This window comes from Hoplias malabaricus, chromosome 15, assembly GCF_029633855.1.
Source record: "Hoplias malabaricus isolate fHopMal1 chromosome 15, fHopMal1.hap1, whole genome shotgun sequence".
NCBI lineage: Eukaryota > Metazoa > Chordata > Actinopteri > Characiformes > Erythrinidae > Hoplias > Hoplias malabaricus.
In genome coordinates, this window is record NC_089814.1 from 5,444,499 (window position 1) to 5,461,123 (window position 16,625).

Below are 16,625 nucleotides of genomic sequence, written 5' to 3' on the forward strand. Positions count from 1 at the left end.
CAGGACTGTATTTACTGATATGCAAATATATTATATAAAAAGCATGTGGAGCATGTAAAAAAAAACATTAAAATGGTTTTATCTAAGAATCACAAAAAGGAAGGTAACAGGAACAAACCAAAACAGAGAAAACTAGCAAATCAACAAACACAGCCACACTTTCCAGAGCTGCAGGAAGCGGTCAGGAACCAGTGGTCAGTATCCCCACATCAGGCCAGTTCTAAGTTTCTGGACAGAAGTGATAATGTAATTTATTGAAGGTGTCTCTGTGTAAAAGGCTTTATATTTTCCGGTGGGATTGAACAGCCCCGGCTCTGGACACAGTGGAGATTACGGAGCGGTACGAAGCAGTGGGCATTACCCGATGTTTATTGGATTTCGTCATCTTTGAAGCAGGTCTGTGGCTATTGTCAAGCGTCATTAATCTCTCTTTGATCTGCCCACCGCCGCAGTGCTGGAGGTGGACCGTCACAAAAGAGACTCTTCCCCCACCGGGACTCTGATCCTGTTTCTAACACCGTCTCTGGCACACGAGAGAATACACACATCCCAAATCTCACAGGAGGAGACAGCACACACAATGATGAGTTCTTTTAAGGAACACTGTTAGGCGCAAAAAATAATTATTAATTAACATAGAAAGGTCAATATAAAATGGAATAATAATAACAATAATAATAAAACCTTGTATTATCATTTTAGATGTTTTTTTTTGGTTTGTTTCTAAACATAATCCAAATATCTAAATTCCATGATGATGGATTGTGAGAAATGCACAACCTGGAATCAAAACGTTAATATACTACTAAAAGGTTACACCTATTAAAACATTGAAATGTCTACATTGAGGACACTTTGCTTCATCATAACTCATACTTATTGATAGTTCACTGAGGGAGACTCCCATCCACTGGTGGCGCTCTTTCACTACATATACTCAAACACTGTTGTTTACACAAAGAAGAGCGAAAACAACAACAGAGTTTTCTGTTAGCAATAGCATTATACACACCCAAAACACTGCTTTTCTCACTTTCTGGATGTTGTGGTTAGGTTTTCAGGTTAAGTTCTGGGTTAGGTCAGTAGTGGAATTAAGTTTTAAGGCTGGTATTTCACACCGGAGTGACAGACATTCACATCTTTACATTCACACCACACGCTAATAACACATGGACTTAAACACCACTTGCCGGCTCTCTCATCTGTTGTATATATTGCCCACTATTGCCCACATACTGTATAAATAACCTACATTGTTCATAAGTACACACTTATATTATATATATATATATTATACTCTCTGTTTATACACCTTCACATTCATATTTATAACCTGTTCATAGTCTGCACATTCATAACCTGTACATACTTATATTTATTCACACCATACTCAAACAATTTACTGTACATTTGTTATATACATATTTATATTTTTATTTTTTGCTACTAAGCACTTCTGGATGGATGCAAACTGCATTTCATTGCTTTGTACTTGCGACATGTGCAATGACATCCATCCATCCATCCATTATCTGTAACCGCTTATCCACTTCAGGGTCACAGTGGGTCCAGAGCCTACCTGGAATCATTGGGCGCAAGGCAGGAATACACTGCGTGAGTGCGCTATGCCCTGCAATGGACTAGCGCCCTGTCCAGGCTGTGCTCCTGCCTTGAGCTCCGTGATTTGGAGTAGGCTCCTGATCCACTCTGACCCTGATCAAGATGAAGCTGTTACAGAAAATGAATGAAAGAATGAATCAATGAACATGAAATTTGAGATGAAACAGTATAGCATTGCTGTGTCAGTGATCTGTCTCTCTATTTGATTGACTATGACTGGAGGATCTATGCATGTTGCTAGTTAAGGCTGTACATTCGTTGGAAGGTTCCAGAGGCTGCAACATGTGCACAGCTGTATGCTGAACACATCTTCCAAAGAAGTGTCCCCAGAGAGCAGGAACCGTACCCTATACCAGCATTATCTCTTTCCGCCAAGCATAAGTGTCAGCTCAGGATCAAACTCTTTATGGAGTTTGCGGTTTAAAACCGTGTACGGATTAGCATAGCATTTAGGGTCAAGCTTATCTGCCCACTGGCCTCTATCATAAGTGGCAATTCTATTTCCACAGGGCATTATCCTCTGTAGTAATCAACTGTACACAACAGACACCTCTAATAGAGATTAGGTTTGAAAATGCTGGAGCATTCCTTTCACTTTCACTTGTCCATGAATCCTAGCCCGGGGAGCAGAGGCAAACCTCTTTAACCTCTTCTCTAATAAAGAGAGTGGGCACTGCAGAATGCCTGAAAAAGACGAGGCTCAATACTAGTCAGGGAAACTCATTATTTTCCGGCCTTGCCAGAGTGGCATTCCAAAAAGGCCCTGGTGAGCCACACTCACATAAACAAATTCAACCACTGTACTCTAAAGACAGGAATATTCTCTGAAAAAAAGCATCCAGCGTGTGACAATTAGGCAGTGTTTGTATGTGTGTGTGCATCACAGTAGTCCTGGCACAGAGGGAAATTGTTCAGTCTCAGCACAGAGCCGGACCCTCACTTATGGCTTTCCTGCTCCACATAATCCTCTCTTTGTGTAACAAAATGAAGTAATGCAACCAGACTTGGCGCAACCGCTCACATTTATGAAACCATAAATTGAATTTTCATAAACGAAACAATTGTGAGAGAGGAAAGCTGCTGCTCGGGGCTCAGGGGCGAGCGTGTCTCTCGTCAAGCGAGGCAGGGTTGAGAAAGCAGTTGAGCAATTACTGTTTCTACATACAGATAAACAAGAGTAAATCACCGCTTTCTGCACAGCCGCCGTTTTATGTCGACTGCTGTTTGCCGATGCTTTTTCAGCCGGATTACAAGCAGCAGGGGAGGATCGCAAAATGACAAAGTTTACAATTTCCCGCTCCAGCCTGAAAGGACATTATGGTAAGAACGTCCTGAGTGTGTGTTACGTGTAAAAGCCCACCACAACAAACCTCATGCAGAAGGGAACCAGGCTAACCACCGGGCCCTGAGAGAAACCGAGGCTAGATGGTTCACTGGAATAAAGGGGAATAATCGGACATCAAAAAAAAGCATCCTATTGTTTTTGAAAATTGAAAACAAAACGGTCTGGGAGCAGCACAAAAGCCCATTCTCTCCAACCTCTTTCAATAATGCAATTTACTTCAGTTCCTGCGAGTCTGCTTTCCGTTGCCAGTCCACGTGAACTCGCACTGCCCTGCACTGTGCAGCTACAGGACGATGAATTGCCTAATCCCGCTTCTTCTGCTACAACATGTGTTGCTAAATCATGCCGGACCAGTGTGTCAGGTCAGTGGAATGAGAACCAAATCAAGAACATGCAATAGTTCTTCATCTTTATACACAGTCTTTGTAGCACAGGGGGGCTTTCTCTGCTCGTCCCAGAAAAATCGCCTTTGACAAAAGTGGCTTAAGAAAAAACAAATCAACCTGGAATGATGAAGCAAACGAGCATCCAGACACTCATAAATCTGTTTGGGAACATGGGCTTTCCACAGAAAATGGCAACAGGGTTTGATGAAGTAATACTTGTTGGTTCCCAGTAGGATATTTATTTTAAAGCTTGATGCTCAATTGAAATAACATTTTCAACAATAGAGTAACATTTGCCATGGAATGAGGAGGGGCCTGAACTCAGTGGCGTTTGTGGGGGGGAGTTCCCAGCATGTCGTACGGCTTCCCTATAACATTTGGGGTTATTTTGGAATGATAAATGCATGCTTAATGCATACTGATGCCGGTTTGGGATGTATGGGAGGTTTTGGGAGATTGATGTGTAGTTGTGTGTGTGAGAGAGTGGATGGTGTACGTATTCACCATCTTCAATGTGTAAGGCTTTGAGTAAGGCTCACCTTTCACTTGCTGCTCACCCATGCCTGTCCTGGCCCTGTTGACTTCCTCACCATGCTTTAATTTGATGCCAAGCATCATGTACAATCATTTATTTTCATTTTGGTTTAACTGATGTCAATTTCGAATTTGGATTGGCTAAATTTTAGGCTCTGGATTTTCAACCAATCTTGTTTTTACATGCACTTTCCTTATTATATCTTTTGGCTGTTCGTTATATGTCCAGCAGTTTGGAGACACATTTCATAATGAGTAAATTCAGCTGTTTAAATGAGCGCCTGTGGTGGAAACAGATGTTTAATAGTGCAGGAAGAGCTTTCATAATCTCCACAGACAACCATAAAATGAAATGGAACATTCTGGAGCAGCTGCACATGGCAGGCATTGGCTACAGGGGTTTAAATCCCCCAGTGGAATCATTCAGTACCAATGGGAGGGTTTGTAGTGGTGTTTTTGACCCACAGCTGGTCAAACTGAACTAAATATACTGACATTGTTGTGACTACAGCGTGGGATTGATGTGATTTCCTACAAATTTGACTAAAATACCTATTTCCAGGATTTGTAAATTGCAGTAGCAAACTGTGAATCCTAAACCTGGGCCTTCTGCTCCCCGTCTACATAGAAATCAACAACGAATAACCCCCAAACAAAAGGAAGTAACTTTCAGTAACTTGCCTCTGATCTCTGGTCATTACTTGCAAAAGAAGTCCAGCCTCCCCTCCATTTGGATTAAGTGCTCGTTGGTGGCGTCATGCAGTGGATTCTTTGCTTTTATTTTCATCAAACGTTTGTTCCCAATAGACAGGTTACCTGTTTAGAAACATAACTGGGTGCATGCGCAGCCAGGGGGCAAAAGCGCTTTGAATACAACAGGTCACAAGACTAACATTATTCAAGTGCTGTAATCAACAGAGGTCTGTTTGTAATTTATTGTTGACTGAATGAAAAAAAGCACAGTTTCAGAGTTGGATCTGTTTGTTTTTCATTATATAACATTGTGTGAATTTGCATGGCATGTCGTGTTCTGCTCATCAGTCCCGCATAAATCTTTACTTAAATTGTTTGCTGCCGTTATTCAGACACAGTGACGTTTCATTGGTGCACGTGCCCTAGTCTTTGTCTAACGTTGCTCTGGCTTCATGACAAATCATGATTACGTCAATTACGTCAACAAGGCATTAAGTCAATCAAAGATTTCAAATTCATAAAATGAACAGCAGCAGACGTCTGTCACAGAATCAATTTTATTCCTTCGTGAACAGCTGGTTGTTATTTAAAATAAACATACGCTTTTCACCACGATTAACAAGACACTATTTTTCACAAGTGTGTGAAACAGTTTTGAGCAGAGCTGGGCAAATCTCAGTGCCTCTGATCTATTCTGATCTTATTCTTCAAACATTACCGTGCAGTGTTTTGGGTCACAGTTTTATCACGTCATCTCACGCGATTCGAACGTTATACTTCCATAGATTGGAAGTTAATTAGGTGCTAAAAGGTTGATTGAAATGGTTTGGTAGGTACCTACGTTGTAAGGTTTAGTAAGTGCTGGCGATTCATTGGCTGTTCACGCTTCCAGTTGGTCAGTAGTGCTGGCTCCTTATTGGTCTGAGCGATAAGCGATTGGAATGGATGATAACATACTGAACCTTTTAGTAGGTGCGGTAGATAACTACCAAATCATTTGAATCAACCTTCTAGCACCTAATTAACTTCCATTCCATGGAATGATAACATTCAAATCGGGTGATGACCTTTAGCATTGTTGTGAAAAAACATTAATTTCGTAACTAGAAATTTCTAAACTACAAAGAGTTTGTTAAACTTGTGGATCAAACGACAGAATGTCCATGCTTTGTAGAAGAGAACCTGGGCTGGGCCGTAATCAGAAACAGCTCGGAAACACCTCTATTACTGGTTAAAAAAGCTCCAAAATGAATGGGAGTGAATGGAGAGCTACACTCCAATGGTCTTCTTGTTGCGTTGCTATTCATATCTGGTGACACGCTTTGGAAGACAGATCCTGGGGGCCTGGGCTGTGCACACCTCTATGATGACGTTGTACAAAAACTTGCCTTTGGAACGTCTGTGGCGGGACAGCGGGCGGAATTTGTCATAAGGTTGGGGAAAACATTGCTCATTGATGTGATGTGAAGGTTCCCTTCTGGTAAAATATCTGTGAAATATTTCTGGACTTCCTCTGCTAATTTCTCTTCAACTTGATCCATGTTTGACCAGCTGTGGGCCATTCACTGTCAGGCACATAACCCTCACCATAACCGTAAACTGCAAAAGTTTAGAGACAAACTTGGTTTTTGGTGTCTCACATATAACAGTGATGTATTTGTAACTCTTCTTCAGGTACATATCAGAGTTTGAGAGAGTTCAGTGCAACAGCGCCACAAGTGGACTGGAGCTCACTTCATGATCACAAAATAACTATAACATCAGTCATAACATACATATCTGGAGTGCTCTTGTTAGTAATATGCACCTTCTTTTTTGGAGATCTTGTTTGAGGCTTAGGTGAAAATGAAGCTTTAAACTGAATCAAATGCACTTAATTGAATCCAACTGAACTAAATGGAACTGAATTAAATTGAGGCAAATCGAACTGAAAAAATAACGTTTGACACAGTGGCGGTACAGTGCTCTTTATGAGCATGGATAATGAGCTGAAGTTATGAGTTTTCACCCCCCGCTCTCTTTATGAAAGACTTGAACAAACTGTTCTGTGACAGGCACAAGAAAGCTTACTCTGGCCTCGAGTCAAGGCATTTGCAAATAGGAGCAACAACACATCCAGGAAAACATCAGCTCCTGGATGAGTTCCACAGTTTGCCAACTTTCTTGCGCCCTCCCTAAAAAGAGTCAATGTCAAGGCGGCTATTGAGAGATCTGGTAGTGAAGGAAGAGACTTTGATGTGGAGTGAAAGCACTTTCTTTTGATCTGTGTTGAAATGCTAAATACATGTCAGTGTGGATATTTGTTCTGACAAGTCCAAGATCCCAGCGCTGATGAACCAGTGAAAGGCCAGCAGTCTACAGACGGAGAGTGAAACACTTTCCCTCGCGTTCTGTATCAGAGTTTACTGTCACTGATGGATTGGGAGCATTTGGAATTCATGATAAAAAGGAAGATAAATCTTAAGAAAAACCCATGAGGCAAGACAGTGTCTTTTGTTTTCTAATGTGACTGAAGTCTTCACAAGAACAATTCCTGCACTGAAGCATATGCTAAACCCTTAAATTAGAGAGAGGGGGGGGGGGGGAGGAGAGAGAGACAATAGAGAAACAATAGAGAAATGGAAAATGACAAATAGTGAGAGACATCATATCCAACTTGCGAAGGTCTGGTGCCCCCTCCAGGGTGTTTTCCTGCCTTCCGTCCAGTGATTTCAGGTAGGTTCCGGACCCACAGTGACCTTGAATTGGATGAGCGCTTACAGACAATGAATAAATGAACATCAACAACTCACACAAAAAGGAGGTAATCAGTGTTGCCAACTCCTCAGTAAGGAAAGCCGCTATTGGCTGTCGTAAAAGTAGCTAGAAGTCCCTTTATGACATCATAGCCTAATTTGCATAATTGTAATTGATGCTGTAGAACAGAGGAATAATGTCGTGGGAGAGACAAAATGTGAGAAAAAGCCCTAAATATGTTGAGAACTACAAATGAACTGTTGATTCTTATTTTGAGGTTTTTTTTCGGTCATTGAAATACACCATCACTTCCCAAAATAACTTCATGACTGCAATGCTTTGTTTAGACCCACATTACATAAATCAGTTTGGGCCTGTGTTGTAGAATGGTAGAATTTAACAAAGATCAGCAAAGTCACATTAAAACAGACACTGGCAGAGTTACTTAATTTATTTATTTATTTGTTTAATGTTTTCTTAAGTTTGGTCCAGTTTCAAACCTAATGTACACACACTGTGCTGGCTCACAGGAAGAGTAGGTCATCTGATTGAGACTGTGTGAGGCAAATGCAGTGATTATAAACCAGTCAGGGCGGGATCACCTACAGCTTTGGGCATGCGCGGTTCATTTGCTCTTTGGACGTGGAATGGAGAGGTTGTGGGTCTCCTCTCTGCTTTGACTGCAGCTACTGGGAGAGAGGCCACCTGTGAGTGCTTGGGGATGGAGGGACGGTATTGAGGACAGTAAATGCAGATATGTGCTTTCACATCCGCGTCTCCAGAAGTTCCCAGTAACACCAGAAAACGTCGCTAGATATGCCAAATAGTTCTGAAAATCTTACTACACACACACACACACACACACACACTAGTTCACTAGGGGCTGTGAACACACACCGACACCTTCCTGGCGCCCCGCAGGCAGTTGTGGGTTCGGTGCCTTGCTCAAGGGCTCCTCAGCCATGGATTGAGGGAGGAGGTGCTGTCCCTTCACTCCCACCGCCCCCAGTTTTCCTGTCGGTCATTAGAATCGAACCAACGACATTTCAGACCTAAGCCCTAAGCTCTTCTCTAACTGTTAGGCCATAGCTCCCTTTAAAGCCAATGTTCACGATTGTGAAAATAAAAAAGATGTTTCCTCACCTGTAGTCCAAACTAGACTAATGTGTTTACGAAGCCCCAGTGTCTGTAAATTAGTAAAGAACAGACTGTCTTGGTCCTTCATTCTTGGCTCGCTCTCTTGCTCTCTGCTCATAGTAGTGGCACCTGGAGTTTATTTAGACAACAGAGAGAATTCCAAATGTTGAAAATGCATGAACTGAAATGAAGATATTGCTCCATTCCTGCTCTATTTGTGGGTAATATTGACTTATTTTGACTGTTTCGGATCACTTGAGGTGGGAATGCCTCCAAACTCGGTGAATGGCTAACTACATTAGCGACAGTGCTACAAAACTAAACATCTCCAGTTACAGGTGAGTTTCTGTGGTAATTCAAACAGTGAATAAACACTTACAGACAACTTAAACTTCAGCCACGTACAAACAACAGTAGTCCCCCTCAAACACACCGTTCCACATTAAAAATGTAAAGCATCTGAATGTAAACAATCAGAGAGAACTGCGTTTCCCCACAACTTTAAGTAGCACTTTCTGGGTGTCTATATGTGTTTTAATTTCTGACTTACTGACTGGCTGAATGACTCCTACTGTTGAAATGTGCATGCACAAGTAGGAACTGTTAGTTCAGCCATATTTCACAGAGACAAGTTCAAGTGGTGCTACTACACTGTCTGTTGTTAGTTCAGCCATATTTCACATTCCGGTTTGTGAACTAAATTTGGAACTCTTTGGCATGTTTCCACCGACATAAACAGTTTCGCAAACCAGATAAATTAGTTTCCAGCTGGAACCAAAGAACAGTAGGTTCTTCAGTATGAACCATGGCTGAATAATAGGAAATAAGATAGGAACACATTCCGTTTGTGTGTGTTTCTGGGGCTGCATTTGCTGTGACACCATGCGCGTCAATGCAGGGCTTTGGCTCGGCCTTGGCTAGTTCACAAGCTCAGCAGGATGACCTGGAACTCGGCAACATTTCCACACGTATTTTATCACACCGAGAGAGGAGGACTACTGAATTTGTCTTATTTCCCATGAGTGTGCGTCTTTGTGGTGTGGAGACATTTTGTGGCGTTAGTGTGTTTATAAAACTCCATGTAGCTGTACACAGCCTCCTTCAACTTCACGTGTTTTACTCTAACCAGTTACATTGAATAAATAAGTTATTTTAATTCTTAAAATTGCCCCCTCCAGGGTGTGTTCCCGCCTTGCGCCCAATGATTCCAGGTAGGTTCTGGACCCACCGCGACCCTGAACTGGATAAGGGTCACAGATAATGAATGAATCAACAAAAAAATCAACAAAATGTTCTTGGTCTTCTTCGTTCTTTGGTGGTAGTCTTTATCTTGTTTTTGTTTTTAAATAAAATACTAAAAAACAAGAGAAATACTGATGCCGGTGATGTATATTATGAACAAAACCTTGTGCTCCTTTTTTCTTTTCTGCATTTATGAGTCCTGCCCTCCATATTTTCTGTACAACATAATCACATAATAAAAACCACAGGTAAACAAAGACATTGATATGAAGTACCAAAGCTTCTCCAGACCTTCCAATGACAAAGGTATGTATTTTGGGCAGTTCCTGTTTTTGAAATGCCAGAAACACCTCTGTGACACTGGCTATATGACTAATGGCGGTCTTGTTTTTCTTCTTTGTTTTGTGTAAATGCGTTTGTATATATATATATATAATTTTTATAATAATGGTATGGTTTGTTTTTTAAACACGATGAAGGCCTACGTGGCGAAACACGTTTTATATAATAAAATCTACACTCTCTAGTAAGTTTTGCTGGTTCTCTTTTCACATTTATCAGAATGAGAGACTTTGACAGAAAGAGAATGAGAAACAGATGGACAGATTCACAGAGAGAAAGTGAGTGAAAAAAGAATGCGAAAAAGAGTGGGAGAAAATCTATGGAGAACATAGAAAAATTGAATGACACGAAAAAAAGTAGAAATAGTAGAAACTGGACAGAGAGAAAAACGAAGAGAGAGAGAAAAATGAAGAGAAAGAGACTGCAGAATGGTTGCAGATCTGCAGGGCAGGATGGAGAAATGATAGCCTCTCTGCTCTCGTTCCTCCGTTCATAAACATGTCGAATCGACTAAAGGCTCTGGCGACGTCGGAACAATATTTCATTATGATCATCTGCTCCGTAAAGGTTACAGCACACTGCTCTGTGTATGACTGCTTCATTCTCCAGAGATAAGCTCATGAGCCCACAGCCCACGGCTTTAATGCAGCATGAAGACCCCTGAGAGCAGAGAGAGGGGCTTAGCCAGCCACGCCGCTAACATCCAAATAACAAAAGCCCTTCAGAGAACAGCAGCAGAAGAATGGAGATTATCAGGCCAAGGGAAAAATAATGCTAGCTCATTCCAGATCCACTGATTTTTCATAACAGTGGCAAAGATATCTGGCAACTAGAAATCACAGGCAACTTTGAAGCTTGTTCTTTAGTTTGTTCATAACAAAAGTTGCACAATTTGGACAAGATGGTGGACACACATTCTCTGTTTGTAAATTGTTATTGTCTCATCTTCGGGGCCATCGCAGTAATCACTGAAATATAAAGGACAACTTTTTTTTTTATGCCCCTGCATTTGCTCCTTAGCGCACATTCCCCCGTTAACCCTCAGTATTGCTTCTCCCATGACAGATGGACATAGGGCCCATCATGATATCCTTTCGTGCGGCCTAAAATCCCTGGCAGCACAATCCCTGCATTTAGAACCGCATTTCACACATTCTACATTAATCGGACTGATTTAACAATAATAAGAACCATATAAGCATTCAGAAAGCATTCTCATTTCTCGAAACTGAGCCATTCTCTTTATTCAAGACCCAATGAATGGTCATCTTTTATAAGAGAGGAATAACATTGCATCAAATAATGCTCAAATACATTTTTTAAATTGTTCTGGTTATGTGTTCTCCCTGTGTCTGCGTGGGTTTCCTCTGGGTGACTGTCTGTGAGGAGTGTGGTGTGTTCTCCCTGTGTCTGCGTGGGTTTCCTCTGGGTGACTGTCTGTGAGGAGTGTGGTGTGTTCTCCCTGTGTCTGTGTGGGTTTCCTCCGGGTGACTGTCTGTGAGAAGTGTGGTGTGTTCTCCCTGTGTCTGCGTGGGTTTCCTCCGGGTGACTGTCTGTAAGGAGTGTGGTGTGTTCTCCCTGTGTCTGCGTGGGTTTCCTCCGGGTGACTGTCTGTGTGGAGTGTGGTGTGTTCTCCCTGTGTCTGCGTCGGTTTCCTCCGGGTGACTGTCTGTGAGGAGTTTGGTGTGTTCTCTCTGTGTCTGCGTGGGTTTCCTCCGGGTGACTGTCTGTGAGGAGTGTTGTGTGTTCTCCCTGTGTCTGCGTGGGTTTCCTCCGGGTGACTGTCTGTGAGGAGTGTGGTGTGTTCTCTCTGTGTCTGCGTGGGTTTCCTCCGGGTGACTGTCTGTGAGGAGTGTGGTGTGTTCTCCCTGTGTCTGCGTTGGTTTCCTCCGGGTGCTCCGGTTTCCTCCCACGGTCCAAAAACACACGTTGGTAGTTGGATTGCATACTCAAAAGTGTCCGTAGGTGTGAGTGTGTGAGTAAATGTGTGAGTGTGTGTGTCGCCCTGTGAAGGACTGGCGCCACCTCCTGGGTCTGTTCCTACCTTGTGCCCAGTGATTCCGGGTAGGCTCCGGATATGCGCTTACAGACAATGAACAAATGAATGGATGAATGCTCTGATTATGGTGCTTATCTCCACACTGACATAGTGCGTTACCTGCTTGGGGTGCCATTGAAGTGCCATACTTTTGGTGCTTTTCCATCCCATGGGTCCAGCTCTACATGACCCGACTCAACATTTTCACTGGAAATTTAAGTCAGCCATCGGCCCAAGGAGCATATAAACCTCTTCAATACACCTCTGCTCTTTTATACCACATCTGACTACACATTTTTCATCTGATCCCTGTGTGGAACCTCTTATAACGTCCGTTTGTTTGAATTATAAAAAGTTTTAAATGCAGTTCAGAAACTAAATAACCAGAGCTGAAAAGTGACAGATTTGGCAACAAATTTCTAAAAAATCTGAACCACAGCTAACAGTGTTACTGGATCTCAAGGTGCTGAGTGCCAGTTGTGTTACCTCAGCTAACAGATGCCCGTGTTGGCCAGCGGTGGAGAGAGTGCGAGCCTGGTTATGCCAGGTCTCTGGAAAACGTCAGCCTCACAACAGTGCTGTGACATAACACATTTGTGGGCGGAGCATGAATAAGTCAGTTGTATGGCATTTGGCAGACCCTCTTTTCCCAAAGGACTGAGAGGTCTTGTTAATCATGTGACAGGTTGAAGTTGGATTAGTATTGGACCAGGACTGGTTCAGCATGGTGTTCTTACCCGAGCTGGGGATCAAACCCTGTCGCTTGTGGGGAAGGCTGTGGTGTTTCTCACTACGCTATGCCAGTTATCTGTAGGGCGTTAGGGGAGAGTCAATGAGCCGTTCTCCACAGTGGAAGCAATAGAAACTCTGACGCCTGCAATCAGTTTCAATCTGGAGGGCAAGCACACACTGTGGATTCGATCAAATGTCCATGATTTGCTCGTAAGGCCAGCAATGTGCTGTGAGTGGCCGGTTGCCATTGGTGAGGGTGTGTTTACTTTCCACAGCTTCTGGCTGGACACAGGTGTGAGCAGGCAGACACACACACACACACACACACACACACACACACACACACACACACACACACACACAGCAGACTCTGTTCACATGTTATTCTCATCAAAAGAGAAAATAAGAGCTATAGCTCAAGTGCCCAAGGTATGTTTCAAAACACTTCCTCTCACAAGCAGTGGTTAGTAAGGCTTGAGAAGAGCTGAGAGAGAGAGAGAGAGAGAGAGAGAGAGAGAGAGAGAGAGAGAAAGTGAAAGACAGTGAAAGACAATGCAAAGTGAAACAAATCACAGTGAGAAAAAAGAAGAAAGGACAGAGCAACAGTGGAAAAGAGTGAAGAAAAGTAGTGAAAAAAGCATGAGAGACACGTGAAAGAGAAAAAGGAGAGATTTAAAGATTAAAAGAAAGAGCCAAGAGAGAAAAGAAGAACCTAAAAAAAGAGAGAAAGTACGACAAAGAGAGGGAGAGAGAGACATAAAGGGTGTGGAGGGGGACGGTGTGTGAGAGAAAGAGAGTTTGTGTGTGTGTGTGTGTGTGTGAAAGAGAGAGAGAGAGAGAGAGAGAGAGAGAGAGAGAGGGGACGGAAGGGGAAGGAGAAAAAGGAGAGCAGAGACTGAGAAACACTGAGAGAATAATGAGCGTGTATTCTCATCTTCTCATTAGCCGGATGCTGGAAGGTCTGAAATGAATGGAACACGAGAGCATTACGGGATATTTCTGTGGTAAACATCATCATTCACTTAACCGCTCTGAACATCATTCTCCTTCTCTTAGAGAAACAGAGCTTTCTGTTACAGAGACGCAGACAGTTCTCCAAAGCTCTGAATAATACACTCCACACCCACAGCATCACTGAGACACACAGAGCCTTGTGTCTACTGCCAAGAGCAAGAGTTTCATCTGGAGCCCATACCTATCTCCTGACTCTCAGAGAGAGAGAACAGACCCTATAACGATGATGATTTCAGTGTTAGAGATCACGAGCAGAGCGCACTGATACTTAATGCTTATTTATGTATTTATTTATTAATTAAATTGCACATACGCCATAAAATTACAAAATAACAAAAGTGGGAGTATGTTTGAATTCTGAATTACACTGTAAACTAAAAATCAACAAAAATGAAGATACATGTTTTTTCTTTGGATGGCAACATTTTTCATCCATCCATCCATCCATCCATTATCTGTAACCGCTTATCCAATTTAGGGTCGCGGGGGGTCCAGAGCCTACCTGGAATCATTGGGCGCAAGGCGGGAATACACCCTGGAGGGGGCGCCAGTCTTTCACAGGGCAATTTTTTTTTTGAGTCGCCAATCCACCTACCAATGTGTGTTTTTGGACTGTGGGAGGAAACCGGAGCACCCAGAGGAAACCCACGCAGACACAGGGAGAACACACCACACTCCTCACAGACAGTCACCCAGAGGAAACCCACGCAGACACAGGGAGAACACACCACACTCCTCACAGACAGTCACCCGGAGGAAACCCACGCAGACACAGGGAGAATACACCACACTCCTCACAGACAGTCACCCGGAGGAAACCCACGCAGACACAGAGAGAACACACCACACTCCTCACAGACAGTCACCCGGAGGAAACCCACGCAGGCACAGAGAGAACACACCACATTCCTCACAGACAGTCACCCGGAGGAAACCCACGCAGACACAGGGAGAACACACCACACTCCTCACAGACAGTCACCCGGAGGAAACCCACGCAGACACAGGGAGAAAACACCACACTCCTCACAGACAATCACCCGGAGGAAACCCACGCAGACACAGAGAGAACACACCACACTCCTCACAGACAGTCACCCGGAGGAAACCCACGCAGACACAGAGAGAACACACCACACTCCTCACAGACAGTCACCCGGAGGAAACCCACGCAGACACAGGGAGAACACACCACACTCCTCACAGACAGTCACCCGGAGGAAACCCACGCAGACACAGAGAGAACACACCACACTCCTCACAGACAGTCACCCGGAGGAAACCCACGCAGGCACAGAGAGAACACACCACACTCCTCACAGACAGTCACCCGGAGGAAACCCACGCAGACACAGGGAGAACACACCACACTCCTCACAGACAGTCACCCGGAGGAAACCCACGCAGACACAGAGAGAACACACCACACTCCTCACAGACAGTCACCCGGAGGAAACCCACGCAGACACAGGGAGAACACACCACACTCCTCACAGACAGTCACCCGGAGCTGGAATCGAACCCACAACCTCCAGGCCCCTGGAGCTGTGTGACTGCGACCCCTACCTGCTGCTCCACCGTGCCGCCCCATGACAACATTAATAATAATATAATAATAATATGTTTGCATGTGTATATTATTTTAAAATAAATTATATTAAAAGAGACAGGGAGAGTGAAAGGGCAGGTCTGAGACTGATAGATGGATAAAGAGGAGAAAGATGGTGAAAGAGATCAGGGTATGGTGGGAGCTGTGACTGCTCCGTGAAAGAATCTACTGTGTTTAAGCCAGAGAGCGTTCATTCACACTTCCACACATGTTCAAGTACTTATCTCAGCCTCTATCTCTCTCTCGCTCTTTCTCTTTCTCTCATACACACACACACACACACACACACACACTCACAAAACTCATTTCAAAACAAAACACAGGTTTAGGTCATTTTGTGGCTTCGGTCATAAGTCATGAGGGGCATTTTAAGTTTGACTCGAGGAGTGATGGTCATGAATGGCTGGGCTTTTTCATTTGGGTGGACCGCAGATTTGAGCTGGCCCTCAGACAGCCAGGGTCTCTCTAGGAAAAACGAGTGTAAAAGTCTGGGTGTGGGCTGCAAATGTTAATCATTTCACGAACCACGGCGGCCAGGCAGCTCTGACGGCCGACGCAGCGGACAGCGCGAGAAGAGGATTTCTCGTAAAAGTGGGGGAAAATAAACAGAACAGCACCTCTTTCAGATCCTGTTTTTTTTTCCTCCATGACGTCCAGCGAAGCAGGTTTGATGTGGTATTAAGCTGTCGGCTGTGAGCGTGGCGCCATGGCCTGCAGTACAGAGGAAACAGCAGAAAAAGCCACACGTTAGAGTAATTACAGTGCGTGGGACGGGGACGAAACGCTGCGTGACGGGTCCCACAGAAACACGAGCCTGAGATTTTTATGATATTACGTCCCCATAATTTTTACAACCACTCCCACTGATAATTTCCCCACCCGTCCAGGTCATTTTATATATTACTGCCTCGGAAAAGCTCCCAGGAGCCGTTCAACCACCGCTGCCTATCAGCACTCCTCTCTTTTCCTCCAGCAACATGAATAAATAAAACATCCAAATGTGCTCCTGCTTCTGTATTCCTCTTTTTTCCCCCTTTTTCTTTCTCTCTCAGGCCCTAATATCACTCCACAACTGACCCCTGCTCTTCGGCATTGCTTCATCAAAGTAGGCTCCTAATTAATCAGTGGAACAGGCTGAAACACTGTGGTCAGTTAAGCACTCAGAGCTGAGCTCCATCACCTTCATTACACGCAGCT